At 33.7% G+C, this 12,524-nt stretch overlaps 1 protein-coding gene across 13 annotated transcripts in view; it reads right to left on the bottom strand.

Moving 5' to 3' along the window:
• The window catches only part of Gphn (gephyrin), a 400,632-nt gene that overhangs the window by 260,907 nt on the left and 127,201 nt on the right, over nucleotides 1-12,524 (bottom strand). The window lies entirely within an intron of this gene.

Genomic DNA, 12,524 nt, shown 5'->3' with positions numbered 1-12,524 from the left:
ATAAGAAAGGAAAGTGAAAAGAAAATGTGATAATGCTAATAATGCTATTTTTCATATAGATTTAAGCAATCTAATATTTGGTTTAAAAATATAAACATATAGTAAGCCATAATACATACTTTTAAATATTAATTAACCATACTAAGGTAAAAACAAATTAATGAAATCTATTAGTGGCTTACTAGTTTTTTAATTTAGAAGGATCTTTATTTACCATATATGATCTCTGCAAACGTAAAAACCTTCAAAGCCAGATATGATGTAGTGGTACATGCTTACAATACTCAGTACTCAGGAGGCCAATAATGGTGGATTACAAATTTGAAACTAGAGTTGGAGACATAGCAAGTTCAAGGCCAGCTTGGGCTATATATTGTGAACATGGAGAAGGGGAAAAAGGAAGAGAGATAGTAAAAAGAACCCACACGTTCACTTCTACTTTAGTACAAATGTAAGTGTTGAAAGAGTTCCCTAGACAGAGTCATTATATAAAACTGAGAGAACTGCTTATTATTTTTAGCATGTATTTGCTGTACAAAATGAATTTCATTACATTATAGCACATATACCACACTTGGATCATTCACCCTCCATTATCTTATCTTCCTTCTCACTGGTAATGTTCCACTGCTCATGGTCTCTCTTCTACTTACGTTTTTTAAATATAGATTCTGTATATAAAACAAAACCTACAACATTTGTCTTTCTGAATCTGGCTTGCTATATTACTATGATGTTCAGCAGTTCCATCCACTGGGAAGCTCACATATTGTCCATACAAAACAAAGACTTAAAAACTTTTAAAATGCCCAAAGAGCTAAAATTAACCATGGGCAAAGGACTAAAGAAGATCAGGAAAAACTTGTCTGCATAAAATAAGTATATCTTAAAAAAAAAAAAATAGAAGTTATGAGAATAAAACCAGATAGCCCCTTCTTTTTTCTTCTCATTCCATTATATTTCAGTAGTTTTACTCTCAGAACTATTTTGTCACTCAATATGAAAAAGAGATCAATTTACAACTAATACAGCAGAAACTGGAAGTAGTTAATGCATAAAAAGAATGCAATAACGCTAACTTGAAATAACTGTCCCTGTATTCTATTGATGCATTTATGTATACCAAAAACCTAGTGATAAAAACAAAGCAACAACAACAACAAAAACAGTGATCTATTATTTCTCACAGATTCTTTGTTTTCTGTCTCAGTCTGGTTTTGGCCTTGGAGTTGGGGGGGGGGGTTCACATCTGTGACTGAAATAATACTGGTTTAACTAAAGCAGAAGAATCAGTTAGTCTGAGCTAAATATCGGAGGGTTTGGTGTAAGTCACTAGGCTTTTATCTCCATGTGGTTTCTGACAATCCTTTATCTAGCCTATATTTCCTTACATTACAGTACAGGATTTTGGGGGAAAAAACTGATATCTAGCCATCAGAACTCACACTTCATGAATTTCTGCCACATTCTACAAGATAAAGGAAGATAGAAGGGTAAGACTGTGAAAATCAAGTTTACCTCTTAATTGGAGTAGTTATTAAGAGTTTATGGTTATTTAAGCTACCATACCATATATATTTTGCACCAAATATATGTTGAGTGAAAAATTTGTTTCTGAACTTTTTGAATATGAAGAGTAAAGAAGAGTCAAACTACTCACAATCAAAAGAATTAAGTATGAACATCAATTTGTTGCTTAAAATTTACTTACTTTTAAAAACAATATCTATAAATCATAAAGAAATGAAACAATGCAAAATAATGAAAAGGAGACAGAAAAAAACCATGAGGCCTCAACCCTACAAAAAGGCAACCAAGGAATGCTGAGAGTGGGAGAAAACACTAAATGGTTATCCAATACCAAATGGTCAGCCATGAAAACTCATACATGAGTGATACTATACTTACTGAGCAGGTTATATTTAGGTGTGTGGATACCTAAATATACATATATATGTATATCCATGGAATAACAGTTAATGAAAAAATAGGCCATAAATTTGAAAGAGAGCAAGGAGAGGTATACAGTTGGTTTGGAAAGAGGAAAGGGAGGGGGAGAAATGATATCATTATATTATAATCTCAAGAATAAAATAAAATGGGCTGGAGAGATGACTTAGAGGTTAAGAGCACTGCCAGCTCTTCCAGAGGTCCTGAGTTCAATTCTCAGCAACCACATGGTGGCTCACAACCATCTTTAATGATATCTGGTGCCCCCTTCTGGTGTGCAGACATACGTTCAGGCAGGATACCATACATAATAAATAAATTAAATATAAATAAATAAAATAAAAAACTCTCCCCTCTTGTTCTTTATGCCTAAGTAATCAATCAGTGTTTGATACTAGTTTTTCTCTTTCAATAGTCTTTTATTTTACTCAAAATACCTTTATGTTTTGGTTCGATAATTCCTATCATTTATTTATCTATTTACTTAATTTGTGTGGGTGTTTTATCCACATATATGCCATTAGTAAAATGTTTTTTCTTTGTTGTAGTGGTACAGTTTCAAATACTAAGAGTTTTGGATGTCGTATGCTTTAAGACACTGAAAAATTTAAAACCACAAACAGCTAATAGACAATAATTGGAAACTAATCAGTATTAGAGTGACAGTATCTTTACTATTAGTGTGACAATATTGTATTCTATTTAAAACAGGATTTTGATCTCTATTCTGGGTTACTAGTGGAACAGGAAGGTTAATTGTTACAGTTTGTACTATTTTTCTTATATATGCTAAGAAAAAAATTCTCTTGTTTAAATAAACATAATAGCATCAATTATATCATACCACTACTCCTATTATCAAAGTCCTATATTGATTTTCAAGTCAATCAAAGATTAAAAATTAAAATAGTCTATATTTTTAATTGTTTATATTTCCCTGGGTAGTGTTTTTTTTTAAGTAATATTTCCTACATTTTCTCAAAATTCTACCAATTAAATTATTTCCTGTAGCTTAGGACATTAACTTTTTTCTAAAGTTTCTTATTAAGTATACTTACCAGTATATTTAGAAAAATTAGGTTACTATTCTTCAAGTTAAACAAGTAACTTACTTTAGTAACAATTGCCTGTCCTTACAGCATGAATTAACATTTCTTTTATACTACCAGAACAGGGATCTTAGATTTCTTCATTATCATATATTCTGTTATAAAATAATTTATACTAATTCATTGCTTTCTCATCAAATCAGAAGCTCTGCAAGAAAAGAAACACCCAGTAGGCTACTTCATGTCTCAGAAAGAGAGAGAGAAGACTACTAACTGCAAGTCATACAGATTGCGAGGACCCAGACACCTCCTGTTCTGGGACAAGGAAGTCAAAATGAGATGACTATTAGCTTTTCATGTTTCTATTTTCCACACTGAGGCCAAGTTTTTAACCACACACAGGCATCAGTATGGAATTTATTATGCTCCACATAGTGAAATTTCATCTTAAAAAACAAACAAACAAACAAACAAACAAACAAACGACAGGAGAATCACAAAGACGACACTTAGGAGCTCTGCATCAAGAACTGTAATCAAAGAACAAAGAGTAAAGCAAAACATTTCCCTAGCATCTTATATATGAGGACTTTAGAGTGCTATGCCGGGAACCTGGGCACAGTATTGGTTTCTCTCCGTGTGTCCCTCACCTCTCCTAATTGTGTATTTGTATGTGTCCTACAATAGGACAGTATCATAGTTATTGTCTCAATATACATGTTAAAAAAGTGGTATTTGCTTTAGTACATTTCTACCTCCCAGCAAGATACTTAGCAAAAAAGTAGTCATAGACTCCAAAGAGTTGTGACAAAGCCTAGATTAATATTTATTGAAAAATTAAATATATACATCATGAAGAAGACATTAATTTCAACAGTTGGTCTCTGAAACAGAAATGGAAGAGACTCTGAAGAAGCCTTTTCTATCAGTGGGAAAATAAAGATAAAACTTAAAAATGATGCTGGGGCAATTGGAAAAAAGGCTAAAATTATGTCTTTAATATGCTTAACAGCAAAGTAATACACAAATGAACAAAAGTTTAAATGAAAAAAAAGGTGAAAATGGTATGAAAACAAAAATGTTAATATAATGTTTAAATAGTAGTTGGTAACTGTTTCTGCTCTTGGAATAGCACACCCTTCTGAATTTACTGCTTATTGTATTGTAAAAACGATGAATGTTACTAATTTCCTTTTATAATAAGCATTACTTGCAAAAATACTTAGAATTTGATTAAAAATAGCATCTCTGCCTAATATCACTGTAACTGACCTAAGCATATACATGTCACATGAAAGAATTGGATTGTTAGTGAAGAGAGTTAATAGAACACAGTTGATAGAACTCTTAGATTAGCTATAACAGTATTATTATTTTAAGTAATATACTGTATCAATAAGAAATTTGCTAATATAAAATACTTTACTGAGATTTTTCTCTAACACTCAAAGGTGATCTTCCAGACTTAAGTATTCTGAGCATTTCCTTTTAAAACACTTAATATAAAATGGCATTACTTGATAAAATACTTGTTATATTTAAAAATGGTGGGAAGGATTCACACCATACAACAGGGCCCATGTGGGTTTACTGAGGGGAAGGGAAATAAGGGGCAAAGAAGCGGGCAGAGATTGGTCCCTGGGGACAAGAGCGAAGGAAGAGAAAGAAAAGAGATGGGTGGTGGGTAAGGCCCGCCTTTTATAAGGAAATGTAGTGAATGTGCACAGGGTGTGCTCTTAATGGCTGCAGCTGAGGATATATCCTGTCAGAACCCTAAGGGTAGACCAGTACAGATGCCTGAATGCTAACAATATAATTTTCTCTTCATCTTGGTAATTGAACTCTTTCAGAATCATTTATTGAAAAATTAAATATTTACCTACTAACTGTAACTGAAAGTGAAAGGGCTAACTCATTAAAATCAGGAATGTTGCTCAGCAAAGACACTTTTAAGAGAGTAAAAATAGGAAGGATAATGGAAATATGTATGTGCAGTATATGTATCATAGGACTTATATCCAGGGCATGCTAGGTATACTTGCAAATAAATGAGGACAAGACAGATAAACTAATGTTTACAGAGAGGACTAACAGGTATATGTGGTAATATTTTGTTTGTACTCTAACAAATAAAATTTGCCTGAAGATCAGAGGACAAAGCCAGCCACTAGATTAAACAAGCTAGGCAGTGGTGGTGCATACCTTTAATCCTAGCACTTGGGAAGCAGAAGCAGAGATCATCTGGATCTCTGTGAGTTCAAGGCCACCCTAGACTGAATGAGATTAATCCTGTCTAAAAGAGAAACAGAGCCAGGCAGTGGTGGCACACACCTTTAATCCCAGCATTTGAGATCTCATGCCTTTGCTACCAGTATTTGGGAAGCACATTTGCCATTAATCCCAGCACTATGAAGATTGAGACAGGAAGTGATATGACTGGGTGGAGAAAGGCATATAAGATGGGAGGACACAGGAATTCAAGCCCTGTCATCAAAACACTGAACAATCCAATTAAAAAATGGGCTAAAGAGCTAAACAGAGAATTCACAAAATAAGAATCACAAATGGCTGAAAGACATTTAAAGAAATGCTCAACATCCTTACTCATCAGAGAAATGCAAATCAAAACAACTCTGAGATGCCACCTTACACCTGTCAGAATGGCTACGATCAAAAACACTAATGACAGTCAATGTTGGAAAGGATGTGGAACAAAGGGAACACTCCTCCACTGTTGGTGGAAATGCAAGCTTATACAACCACTGTGGAAATCAGTATGGCGGTTTCTCAGAAAATTAGGAATTGAACTACCTCAAGACCCAGCCATACCACTCTTGGGCATATACCCAAGGAATGCTCAATCATACCACAAAGATACATGCTCAACTATGTTCATAGCAGCACTATTTGTAATAGCCAGAACCTGGAAACAACCTAGATGCCCATCAACTGAAGAACGGATTAAGAAAATGTGGTACATATACACATTGGAGTACTACTCAGCAGAGAAAAACAACGACAGCATGAAATTTGCAGGCAAATGGATGGAACGAGAAAAAAATCATCCTGAGTGAGGTAACCCAAACCCAAAAGGACAAACATGGTATGTACTCACTCATAAGTGGATTCTAGATATAAAGTAAAGAACAATCAGACTGCAACCCACAGAACCATGGAGGCTATATATATATATAGCATGGGGGACCCTAAGATGACTATGGCTTATAATAAGTTTTGCTTTTACTCAGTTACTGAGCAAGCCTCAATGAAACATTTCACTATTAAGATAAGAATTTATACTATATCAAGCTAATAACAGAAAAATAAATAAACAAATTAATTAAAAAAGAAAAAAAGAAAAATTTGAACTATTAAAAAAACAAACATATTTTGCTAAAGTAAAAAGGGTAGAAAAAAAAGGAAGATGGGAGGAGACAGGAATTCAAGCCCTTTAGGCTGAGAACTCAGGGGCATTCAGTCAGGGGATTCATGGAGACAAGATCTTCCACTTTTGGCTGAGGAGTTGGTGAGGTGAGAAGTAGCTGCAGCTTGTTTTCTTATCTTTCAGCATTTACCTCAATATCTGGCTCTAGGCTTTTATTATAAGACCAATTAGGATTTGTGTTACAGGTATATAATAAATGAAGATATGCCAATGGCCAAGAAGAATATATACAATGATACTCAACCGGCTTACTCACTACTGTTATAATGTAAAGCAAACTAAAATTCTCAGAAAAGGTTTAAGAGAATGCCAATTGCTCTATTCACCTGGGAAAATTCAGATTCTAGTAAGTAAAATTTATTTGTGTGGAATATTCCTTTACATTGTATGAATATATGTCACTGTGACTGGTTTAATAAACAAGCTGACTGGCCAACAGCTGAACAGGATAAAGTTAGGTGGGAAAGCCAAAGTGAAAATGATGGGAAGAAGAAGGGCAGAATCAGAGGAGTCACAAGCTGACAGAGCAAGATGGGCACATCGTACTGAGAAAAGGTACCAAGCCACATGGCGAAGCATAGATAAGAAATATGGGTTAATTTAAAATGTAAGACTTAGCTGGTAACAAGCCTGAGCTATTGGCTGAGCACTTGTAATTAACATAAGCCTCAGTGTATTTTTTTAGCACCAGTAATATTTAAGAAATTTTAATAAGATACAACATATTACTTTATCCAATTACCAAATACTTAAGACACAATGCTGAGTATTCTGTAATCATAAAGCCACAGTGTCCATCTTCTCTGCTACTAATCAGGAAATCTTTGTTTGTTTGTTTGTTTGTTTTATAATTTAATTCAATTCTACATCTCAGTGTATTTATTTGGGAGCATCTGTTAGGAAAGAAAAATTCTGCTGACACATTTGCATATTCTCTAATTTAGTATTTCTGGGTCTTATTTATTCTGTTTACTAGGTGCAAATCTAATGGGAATGCACATATGTACATCAATAGACATGTAGACTATTTATGGTTAGATTATTCACAACAGCATATAGTTCAAAACACCTTAAGTGTTTTCCAACAATAAAATGGATAATCAAACTGTTCTATACTAATGAAAAGATAGCACTCATTCAGTGGATATAAAGTCCAAAAGGATAAAGATAATTCATGGTGTTGACTTGAGAACAGTAAATCCTTTCGGATGAGGTAAGGAGCAGTAACTAGTAATGGGGTACAGAAAGCTTTCACTCATGCTGATAATGATCTACTTCTTTTATTATTGTTATTTATTTTTCTTTTCATACATGCTCAGTATATTGTCCCTCAATTCCCAATAATCTCCTTTCTTGCCTTCCCCCTTCCTGGAAATATCCAGGAGTACATAGCTAGGTCATATGAAAGTTTTATCTTCATTTTTTTATAAAACCCCACACTAACTTAAGTGGCTGCTTTAGTTTACATCTCCATTCCCACCAACAATTCATAGACATTTCCATTTGTTCATATCCTTGTTAAAATGTGTTACTGTTTTCTTGCAAGGTTTATTTTAAAAAAAATTAGGAGTGTGTAGGCATGCACACTCGTACATGTGTAGAGCATACATATGTGATGGTGCCTGTCAATGAACAACTTTCAGGACATAGTTCTCTTGTTGTACCATGTTGAGGCTTTTGCAGAGTATTGCAGTCAGCCAACTACCTTCTGGTCAATTCTCCTGAGTCTGTGTGCTCAGGAGAATTGAGTGCTGAGAATAAATTTGCACCACCACATCAGGCTTTTTAAAGTCAAGCTTCATTAGAAAGTATCTTTCCCTACTGAGCCATCCACTGGCCCCATTACTTAGCTTAATAACTGCCATTCTGATGGTTATTTGCCTTGATTTCTGTCTTAGCATGTTTGTTCTTGGTATGTAGGAAGGCTACCATGCTAATTTGGTAATCTTACTCTACTAATCATGTTTATCAGTACTAAGAGTTTTCTGGTGGAGTCTTAGGAACTCATATACATAATAATACCATCTGCAAATGAAGATACTTGCAATTTTTTCCTTTCCTATTTATATCCCTTTATTTCATTAACATTTTCCCTCCTTCTAATACAAATCTGTTGAATCCTGTTGGTGAACCTTCTATTCCAGTTATACTTTCAACTTCAGTAGTGAATTTGATTTTTTCAAACTAAAAATATTTTTTTAAACTGATATCCTTTAGGAGATCAAACACATAATTATTTAAAAACTCTCTTCTCCAATGGCCCTCACTTACACTTGGACATCAATCTTCTCCATTTAGACATTTGGGTTTGAGAACATGGAATCTTGTAACTTAAAGCAGCAACCACTGGTTTTCAAACATTTGGCCTTAGCGTGGGAGTTATGTCATCAGCTCTATTCTTCTTAGACTTTTTGCCCTAGATTGATGGATTTACTTCTCTGTCTTTCACTATCTAGTTTGCAGATTGTATGCCATGTGAATTACTGAACTTCATTATCATGAGTCCCTTCTCAAAAGAAATCTCCTTTTATGTACCTGTGTATCTCCTATTGCTTCTGTATCTCTTTGAGAATTCGGACTCACATACCATTTGAGATGTGATCATAAGAATTTGATTTTTTTAACACTATTTCCTATTGTTTTCTTCTGAATATATTTAGATAAGCTGCCATAGGCAGTTTCATTTTCCTACTCTTTACCCTGTGTTTGTGCCACATTGTCCCATTCTATCAATGTATAATCCTTTTTGTTGAAAACTACATAGTTCATATAATACACTGAAGCAACTATGGATATTGATTCTACTTCCCCATCTCCAAGGCTTCTTGTGGTTATTCCTTGTTTGCTTATTGAATTCACTAGGCAAATTCAGTAAAGTTTACTTCTACTTATGGTAAAGTTTCTGATATCTAACTCGTTTAAGGGTGTGGGGTTCAGCTGCGGGATGTACACAGGTCAACATGGGAAAACTGGTAGAGTTGCCTTTATTTCTTGTCTTTATATAACCTCTCTGTTTAGCTATTTGTCTACCCCTCACTCGTCAATGTGGGTTTTTGTTCCGACTCCATGGGGATTCTTTTTAGTCACTTCTACTTAGGTTCTTTCTGGTAAGCTGGCTGGTTTAATTTCTTGTTCTTAATAAAGTAAAAATCAACATCCTCTTGTTTGATTACCACCCAAACCACCATTGTTTCAGAGATTATGCTTAGACTTGATTTTTCCCACATACAAGATATCAGTTCCTTGTAAAGGCCTTTGGAGCAAGCTGTAGTTAAGGACTGCTTCTCTGTCTAGACAGACCCCTTTCTTCTGTCCAAAATACTAAGTAGGGACAGTAGTTCTTTGTCTTCTATGCTAACCTTTAGTACCTTCATGCTCTTGCCCTGTGAAAAAGCTGTTTTAGGTGTGATTGGAGTCACAGAATTCTAGCATTACTCTATCTAAACCAGGGCTCTTATCCTATGAGTGAGGAATACATGGAGGAAGGGAAACTTTTTTTTATTATCACACTGATCAGATATTTAGCCTCCACAAGATGGAGTTGAAGACACAAGAAACGATGGAAGAATGTCTTAGAGAAATAAATAACCTTTAAATGGAGAGAACTCCCCATACTCTAGGTCACACCTTCCCAGAGAAAAGTGTCCATTAGACTAAATCAGAGTGAATGAAGGATTAAGCTGTAGTTCAAGTGTTACAGAGTCTGTTTTACTTTATATATAGTTTCTTTACATGAATATATTTATTATTTTGCAATAAACTCAATGCAATAAGTATATAATTGAAATAATCCTTTTTAAATAATTTATATCAATTATGATTGTGTTCTGAGGAATGAATAGTTTGAGAGTTCCTCATGTTGCATTTGCTTAAAAAAATTTACTAATAATTCATTTTTAAATTATTTTGTACTTCTATTATATTAAAATAAAAATAGAATATAAATTAGAGAAAAAAAATCTGTGCATATACATAAAATATTGAGAGATATATGCCACTTATTGTGGGAAGCAATAATAGATGACTAAAAACATCTATAAAAGAAATTGCAAAGAACTATGAGAAAAGTTAAATAGCTTTACTAACAGACAAATTACATTTCTAAATGTAAACTTGTTGACATAAAGATTTTTGTTTCTCAAATTGTATATAAATTTAAAGTATGGTTATATAAATTTCAGGTTAAGTATTAAAAAATATTTTTAGGTATTTACAAATATTCAGGTAATTATAAAAAATAGAGAAACCACATATATACCTTTCACCTAGTATAATTTGTATAACTCTAAGAGATAATTACAAACAAAAGTAAGTAATGATATACTCTTCCAACCTTATTTAGACCACACTGATTTTTATATGTGTGTTTACTTCTATATTAGATTGGTGTAATCACAACAAAAGTCAAGATATGTAAGAGTTACATAAAAAATATTTGTCATGCTATTTTAAAAATGGTTTTAAAAACAATTATGTGTTTGTATGTATCTGTGAGAGGTTATATGCATAAGAATGCAAATGTCTGGTGAGGTCAGAAGAGGCTACTGAGTTCCATGGAGCTGTAGGTAAAAATGGTTGCAAGCAGTCCAATGTGGGTGTTGGGAAACAAACATGGGTCTTCTGCAAGACCAATTCATGCTCTTAACCACTTATCCATCTCTCCAGGCATTTGTGCTATACATTTACATACATAGCAACCTTTGTTCCTATTTCTATCTCCAAGACTAGACTTGTCATTTTAAGGATTTCAAACATAATCTTTGAAACCAGGCATTTCCGCACCACCCATTCAGCTTGATCTTAAAATCAATTCATTTGTAGTTCATTATTTCTACATTGGATATGTCAATATTATTTCACAATGTGAATATAAAAACCCTTTATTTAGTTATTCACCTATTAAAGAGCATTTACTTTCCTGTTTTGGGCTTTTGCAAAGAAAGCCCAGGAATAATCACATATAATTTATGCATGAGCATAGGGTTTTATTCCTTGGAATGAATACTAAATAAATAATGTAACATGATAGGTCAGAGCATAATGACTTTGTAAGGAAATAATCCATACTTTAAAGAGTAGCTCCACAATTCTACATTCTAACAATGTCTGAGTGTCTGGTTTATCTACATCCTCTCCAGTAGGAAGTGCTATCATTTTATGACGTTCATTTCCCAAGTGTGTAATGAAACTGCATTGTTATTTTGATTTGTGTTCACTTAACAGCTAATGAAATTCAACAACTTTTCATGTGTTTGTAATTACATCTATTGTCTTAAAATATCTTTCTATGTCTTTTGACCATTTTCTAAATATTTTGTTAATTCAGAGTGTAAGAGTTTCTTTATTCTGGTTAAATCCCTTTACTAAGATGTGGTTTACAAATAATTTCTTTATAGGTGCATCCTATCTTTGCATTGTCTCACAAGTTCTTTGTAGAAAAGAATTTAATTGTGGGTGCTTATCAATATAGAAGAATTTCATTGTGTGGATACTTTGGGTGCTGAGTCCAAGAACACTCCATTTAGACCTAGGTGTTAATAGCCTGGATGACACTTTTTATAGGCATATTTTTAACTCAATTGTATATTTTGAGTTCATTTTGTTGTAAAGTTTAAAGTTAGAGTAAAGGTTATGTTTTACATTGCTGGCTATGGTTATCCAATGATGCCTTCTCTTTTTAATTTTTAAAAATTATTATACAAAGTATTAGGTTTCATCATAGTATTTTTAACCATTGTTGTTGTTGATCCTTCTCTCTAAATATGCTACCCTATCCCTCTGACTCCTTGTATCCTTCTACCTCTAGGAGCTTCATTTCCATTTTTATGTCCTATGTATCCTATTGCCCCTCCCACTACCTCCACCTTTTTTTCCTTCTCATGGTTCTCTAATTTCATGCAAATATCACTTATTATTAAAAACACATTTTAAAAATTTTTATTAGTGCTTGTACGCGTGCGTGCGTGCGTGCGTGCGTGCGTGTGGGGGGGGGGGGGCAACTGACATCAGGCTGGGAATTGAACTCAGGTCCTCTGCAAGAGCATCAAGCATTCTGAAGTGCGACGTCATTTCTCCAAGCT

This window comes from Peromyscus maniculatus, chromosome 14 (assembly GCF_049852395.1).
Source record: "Peromyscus maniculatus bairdii isolate BWxNUB_F1_BW_parent chromosome 14, HU_Pman_BW_mat_3.1, whole genome shotgun sequence".
NCBI lineage: Eukaryota > Metazoa > Chordata > Mammalia > Rodentia > Cricetidae > Peromyscus > Peromyscus maniculatus.
This window is presented reverse-complemented; position numbering and strand designations above follow the sequence as displayed.